This window comes from Cebus imitator, unplaced genomic scaffold (assembly GCF_001604975.1).
Source record: "Cebus imitator isolate Cc_AM_T3 unplaced genomic scaffold, Cebus_imitator-1.0 Scaffold491, whole genome shotgun sequence".
NCBI lineage: Eukaryota > Metazoa > Chordata > Mammalia > Primates > Cebidae > Cebus > Cebus imitator.
In genome coordinates, this window is record NW_016107806.1 from 2,294,295 (window position 1) to 2,300,937 (window position 6,643).

Consider the following 6,643-nt stretch of genomic DNA (forward strand, 5'->3'; position numbering starts at 1 on the left):
CCTCAGCCTCCCAAAGTGAGGATTACAGGCGTAAGCCACCACACCCGGCTAATTCTGCCATTTTCATTTCACTTCCTGAAAGTCACGGTCGGCTTGTGACTAAATGTGAAATGTCAACCTTTGCTCTAAACTTTCCCTGTTTAGAGCATCAGATGAAGACTTCATTGGGTTTTTTAGCGGCTTTCTGATTTTTGTTAGTCCATTGAAGAAGGGAGTTTGAAAGCTGTATACTGTTAATGACTATCTGCCCATGTCCTGCCTGAAATACCATGATTGTTTATGCAAAGTATCTTTAATAAAGCCGGATACAAACAAAATTAAAAAAAAAAAAAAGAAGAAAAATTAAAGCTGGTTACAGTTTGACTTGAAAAAAAAAAAGAATAAACAGCTGGAGACTTCAACACCCCACTTTTATCGTTGGACAAAACTCCCAGAGAGAAAATTAACGAAGAAACATTGGACTTAATCTGCACTACAGAACAAATAGACCTAATAGATATTTACAGAACATTTCATCCAGTGGATACAGAACACACATTATGCTCCTCAGCATATGAATCATTCTCAAGGATAGACCATATGTTACCCCACAAAACAAGTCTTAAAACATTCAGTTCAAAAAAATGGAAATAATATCAAACATCGTCTCTGACCACAGTGGAATAAAACTAAAAATGAATCACAAGAGGAATTTTGGAAACTTTTCAAATACATGGAAATGAAACAATATGCTCCTGAATGACCAGTAAGTCAATGAAGAAATTAAGAAGGAAATTGAAAAATTTCTTGAAACAAATGGTAATGGAAACATAACGCGCTAAAACCTGTGAGATACAGCGAAAGCACTGCTAAGTGGGAAGTTTGTAGCTGTAAGTGCCTACATCAAAAAAGAGGAAACGCAGCCTGGGCAACATGGTAAAACTTACCTCTACAAAGATGCAAAAATCACCCAGACAGTGGTGCGCACCTGTAGTCTCAGTTACTTGGGAGGCTGAGATGGGAGGATCACTTGACCCTGGAAGGTTGAGACTGCTGTTGGCCATGATTCTCGACCAGCCTGGATGGCCATGCACTCCAGCCTGGATGACAGAGCAAGACCCTGTCTCAACACACACAAAAAAAAACAACAAGAAGAGGAAGAAGAAGGAGAAGGAAGAGGAGGAGGAGGAGGAGGAGGAGGAGGAGGAGGAGGAGGAGGAGGAGGAGGAGGAGGAGGAGGAGGAGGAGGAGGAGGAGGAGGAGGAGGAGGAGGAGGAGGAGGAGGAGGAGGAGGAGGAGGAGGAGGAGGAGGAAAAACAGCCAAATAACCTATTGATGCATATTAAAGAACTTGAAGAGAAAGACCAAATTGAACCCAAATTTAGGAGAAGAAAATAAATACTAAGGATCAGATTAGAAGTAAATGAATCTGAAATGAGGAAAACACCACCCTGGTCAACATGGTGGAACCCCATCTCTACTAAAAATACAAAAAACAGCTGGGCGTGGTGGCATGCACCTGTAACCCCAGCTACTCGGGAGGTTGAGGCAAGAGAATCACTTGAACCCATGAAGCATGGTTTGCAGTGATCCAAGATCGCACCACTGCACTCCACCCTGGGCAGCAGAGCAAGACTCCGTTTAAAAAAATAATAATAAAGGCCGGGCGCGGTGGCTCAAGCCTGTAATCCCAGCACTTTGGGAGGCTGAGGCGGGTGGATCACGAGGTCAAGAGATCGAGACCATCCTGGTCAACATGGTGAAACCCCGTCTCTACTAAAAATACAAAAAATTAGCTGGGCATGGTGGCACATGCCTGTAATCCCAGCTACTCAGGAGGCTGAGGCAGAATTGCCTGAACCCAGGAGACGGAGGTTGCGGTGAGCCGAGATTGCGCCATTGCACTCCAGCCTGGGTAACAAGAGCGAGACTCCATCTCAAAAAAAAAATAATAATAATAATAAAAATATAGGCTGGGCGTGGTGGCTCATGCCTGTAATCCCAGCACCTTGGGAGGCCAAGGTGGGAAGATCCCCTGAGGTCAGGAGTTCGAGACCAGGCTGACCAACATGGAGAAACCCCATCTCTACTAAAAATACAAAATTATCTGGTCATGGTGGCACATGCCTGTAATCCCAGCTACTCAGGAAGCTGAGGCAGGAGAATTGCTTGAACCCAGGAGGCAGAGGTTGCGGTGAGCTGAGATCACGCCATTGCACTCCAGCCTGTGCAACAAGAGCAAAACTCTGTCTCAAAAAATAAATAAACAAATAAATATAAAAATAAAAGTATAAAATAAAAACGATCAGGTGGGGTGCGGTGGCTCATGCCTGTAATTCCAGCGCTTTGGGAGATCCCGTTGGGCAGATCTCCTGAAGTCTCAGCTACTTCAGATGCCGAGAAAGAAAATCACTTGAACTGGGAAGGCAGAGGTTGCAGTGAGTGGAGATCACGCAACTGCACTCCAGCCTGGGCAACAGAGTGATACTCCATCTCAATAAATAAATAAATAAAACAAAAAAGATTAACAAAAAGTTGGTTTTTTAAGAAGATAAAAAAATTGACAAATATTTAGCCAGACTAAGAAAAAGACCCGAATAAATAAAATCAGAGATTAAAAAGGAGACATTACATCTAATACTGCAGAAATTCAAAGGCTCATTAGTAGTTACTATGAGCCCCTAATGCCAATAAATTGCAAAATCCAGAAGAAATGGATAAATTCCTAGATATATATAACCTACCAGGATTGAACCATGAAGAAATCCAAAACCCAACAGAGCAATAACAAGTGATGAGATCAAAGCTGTAATAAAGTCTTCCAGTAGGCTGGGTATGGTGGCTTATGCCAGTAATCCCAGCACTTTAGGAGACCAATGTGGGAGGATCGCTAGAGCCAGGAGTTGGGGACCAACCTAGGTAACATAGAGAGACCCTGTCTCTATTTTTTTTAAAAAGCCAGGCATGGTGGCTTACACCTGTAATCCCAACACTCTGGCAGGCTGAGGTGGGCAGGTCACTTGAGGTCAGGAGCTCCAGAGCAGCCTGGCCAACATGGTGAAACCCTGCCTCTACTAAAAATACAAAAATTAGCCAGGCGTGTTGGTGCACGCCTGTAATCCCAGCTACTCGGGAGGCTGAGGCAAGAGAATCACTTGAACCCGGGAGGCGGAGGTTGCAGTGAGCAGAGATCGTGCCACTGCATTCCAGCCTGGGAGACACAGCGAGAGTCTATCTCAAAAAAAAAAGAAAAAAAGGAGGAAGGAAGGAGAGAAGGAAGGAAGGAAGGAAGGAAGGAAGGAAGGAAGGAAGGAAGGAAGGAAGGAAGGAAGGAAGGAAGGAAGGAAGGAAGGAAAAGGAGAGAAAGAAGGCAGGCCAGGGGCACTGTCTCACACCTGTAATCCCAGCACTTTTGGAGACCGAGGCAGATGGATCACTTGAGGTCAGGAGTTAGAGACCAGCCTGGCCAACAGCCTGAAACCTTGTCTCTACTAAAAATACAGAAATTAGCCAGGCGTGGTGGCCAACACCTGTAATCCCAGCTACTCAGGAGGCCAAGGCAGGAGAATCGCCTGAACCCAGGAGGCAGAGATTGCAGTCAGCTGAGATCGTACCATTGCACTCCAGCCTGGAGGACAAGAGAGAGACTTTGTATGAAAAAAAATAATAATAAATTAGGTGGGTGTGGTGGCATGCACCTGTAGTCTCATCTACTTGGGAGGCTGATGCAGGAGAACCACTTGAACCCAGGAGGCAGAGGTTGCAGTGAGCCAAGATCGCACAACTGCCCCCCAGCCTGGGCGACAGAGTGAGACTCTGTCTCAAAAAAAAAAAAAAAAATTTACCCAGACTTGGTGGCACACACCTATAATCCCAGCTACTTGGGAGGCTGAGGCAGGAGAATCACTTGAACCTGGGAGGTGAAGGTTGCAGTGAGCCAAGATTGCACCACTGCACTCCAGCCTGGGTGACAGAGAGAGACTCTGTTTCAAAACTAACTAAATAAATAATTTTTTTTTTGAGACAGAGTTTCTCTCTTATTACCCACGTTGGAGTGCAGTGGCACGATCTAGGCTCACCGCAACCTCCACCTCCTGGGTTCAAGCAATTCTCCTGCCTCAGCCTCCCAAGTAGCTGGGACTACAGGCACGCGCCACCATGCCCAGCTAATTTTTGTATTTTTAGTAGAGACCAGGTTTCACCATGTTGACCAGGATGGTCTCGATCTCTTGACCTCGTGATCCACCTGCCTCGGCCTCCCAAAGTGCTGGGATTATAGGCGTGAGCTGCTGCGCCCAGTCAATAAAAATTTTTAAAAATACAAAAACTAAAAAATTGGCCAGGTGTGGTGGCCCACACCTGCAATCCCAGCTACTCAGGAGGTTGAGGCAGAAGAATTGCTCAAACACAGAGATGAAGGTTGCAGTGAGCTGAAATCATGCAACTGCACTCCAGCCTGGGCAACAGAGTGAGACTCTGTCTCAGAAAGCAAAAAAAAAAAAATTAAAGAGGACTAATATCAAAATATAGAGGAGGAGGGAATACTTCCAAATTCATTGTATGAGGCCAGTATTACTGATACCAAAACCTGACAAAGACACATGAAGAAAAGAAAACCACAGACCAATATCTCTCATAAATATTGATGCAAACATTCTTAGCAAAATACCAGCAAGCCAAATTCAATAATACATTGCAAAGATCATTCATCATGACCAGGTGGGATTTATCCCGGGGATGCAAGGATGGTTCAACATACGTAAATCAATCAATATGATGTATCATGTCAACAGAATGAAGGACAAAGACCATATGATCGTTTCAACTGATGCTAAGAAAATGCTTGATAAAGTTCAACATCCCTTCATGATAAAAGCCCTCAAAAAATGAATAGAGACAGAACATACGTCAACATATTAAATGCCATATATGGCAGACTCATAGCTAGTAAAATACTGACTGCAGAGAAACTGAAAGCCTTTCCTCTTTTATCTAGAACCTAACAAGGATGCCCACCTTCACCATCGTTATTCAGTCTGAGACTCTGTCTCTACCAAAAATGCAAAAATTAGCCAGGTGTGGTGGTGCACGCCTGTAGTCCCAGCTACTCAGGAGGCTGAGGCAGGAGTATAGTACTGAAAGTTTTAGCTAGAGCAATCAGACAAGAGAAAGAAATAAAGAGCATCCAAGCTAGAAAGGAAGAGTCAAATGATCCTTGTTTGCAGGTGATGGGATTTTTTTTTTTTTTTTAAACAGAGTCTTGCTGTGTCACCCAGGCTGGAGTGCAGGGGTGCAATCTCAGCTAACTGCAACCTCTGCCTCCCAGGTTCAATCGATTTTCCTGCTTCCACCTCCCAAGTAGCTGTGACTACAGGCGCCCACCACCACGCCTGGTTAATTTTTTTTGTATTTTTAGTAGACATGGGGTTTCCCCATGTTGGCCAGGCTGGTCTTGAACTCCTGACCTTGTGATCCGCCGGCCTCAGTCTCCCAAAGTGCTGGGATTACAGGCATGAGCCACCACACCCGGCATGATATGATGTTATATTTGGAAAAACCTAGACTTCACGAAAAAACGATTAAAACTGATAAGTTCACTAAAATTGCAGGAAACAAAGTCAACATACAAAACTCAGTGGCATTTCTCTATGCCAACAGTTGACAGTCTGAAAGAGAAATCAAGAAAGTAATCCCATTTACAATAGCCATGAATAAAATTAAATACCTCGGAATTAACTTAGCCAAAGAGGTGAAAGATCGTTACAATGAAAACTATAAAACGCTGATGAGGCCGGGAGCTGGTGCTCATGCCTGTAATGCCAGCACTCTGGGAGGCCAAGGTGGGAGAATTCTGGAGCTCAGGAGTTCAAGACCAGCCTGGGCAACATAGTGAGACCCCCATCTCTACAAAAATAAATCAATAAGAAAGAAAGGTGGGGCATGGTGGCTCATGCCTGTAATCCCAGCACTTTGGGAGGTGGAGGTTGGATCACCGGAGGCCAGGAGTTTGAGACCAGCCTGGCCAACATGTTGAGACCCTGTCTCTACTATAAATGAAAAAATTAGCCGAGCATGGTGGTGGTACGCACCTGTATTCCCAGCTACTCGGGAGGCTGAGGCAGGAGAATCGCTTGAACCCAGGAGGCGGAGGTTGCAGTGAGCCGAGATCGAGCCACTGCACTACAACCTGAGCTGTGGAGTGAGACCCTGCCTTAAAAAAAACAAAAACAAAACACACACACAAAAAAAGGATGTCAGTATCTACTCTATAAAAAAAAAAAAAAAAAAAAAAGAAATTCTAAATAGACAAATTATCATGGAGAAAAACGTGAGTGTATATTGAACTGTCCAATGAAATACTTAGGAATAAATTTGGAAATAAACTCTAAGATACATTGAGTGAAAAGATCAAGGTAGAGACAGGCTGCCGGGTTTGTATGTGTTTGTGAGTGCTTGGTATCTTTGTAATACCTTTGGAATTGTGCATGGAATACCAGTAACAACCCAGGCATGGAGGCAAACACGTGTCGCAGCTACTCCACAGGTTGGGGCAGGAGGCTCGCTTGAGCCCAGGAGTTCCAGTTCCGTGAGCTATGATCATCCACTGCACTCCAGCTTGGGCAACAGAGTGAGACCGTCTCTAAAAAATAAATATGTAAATAAA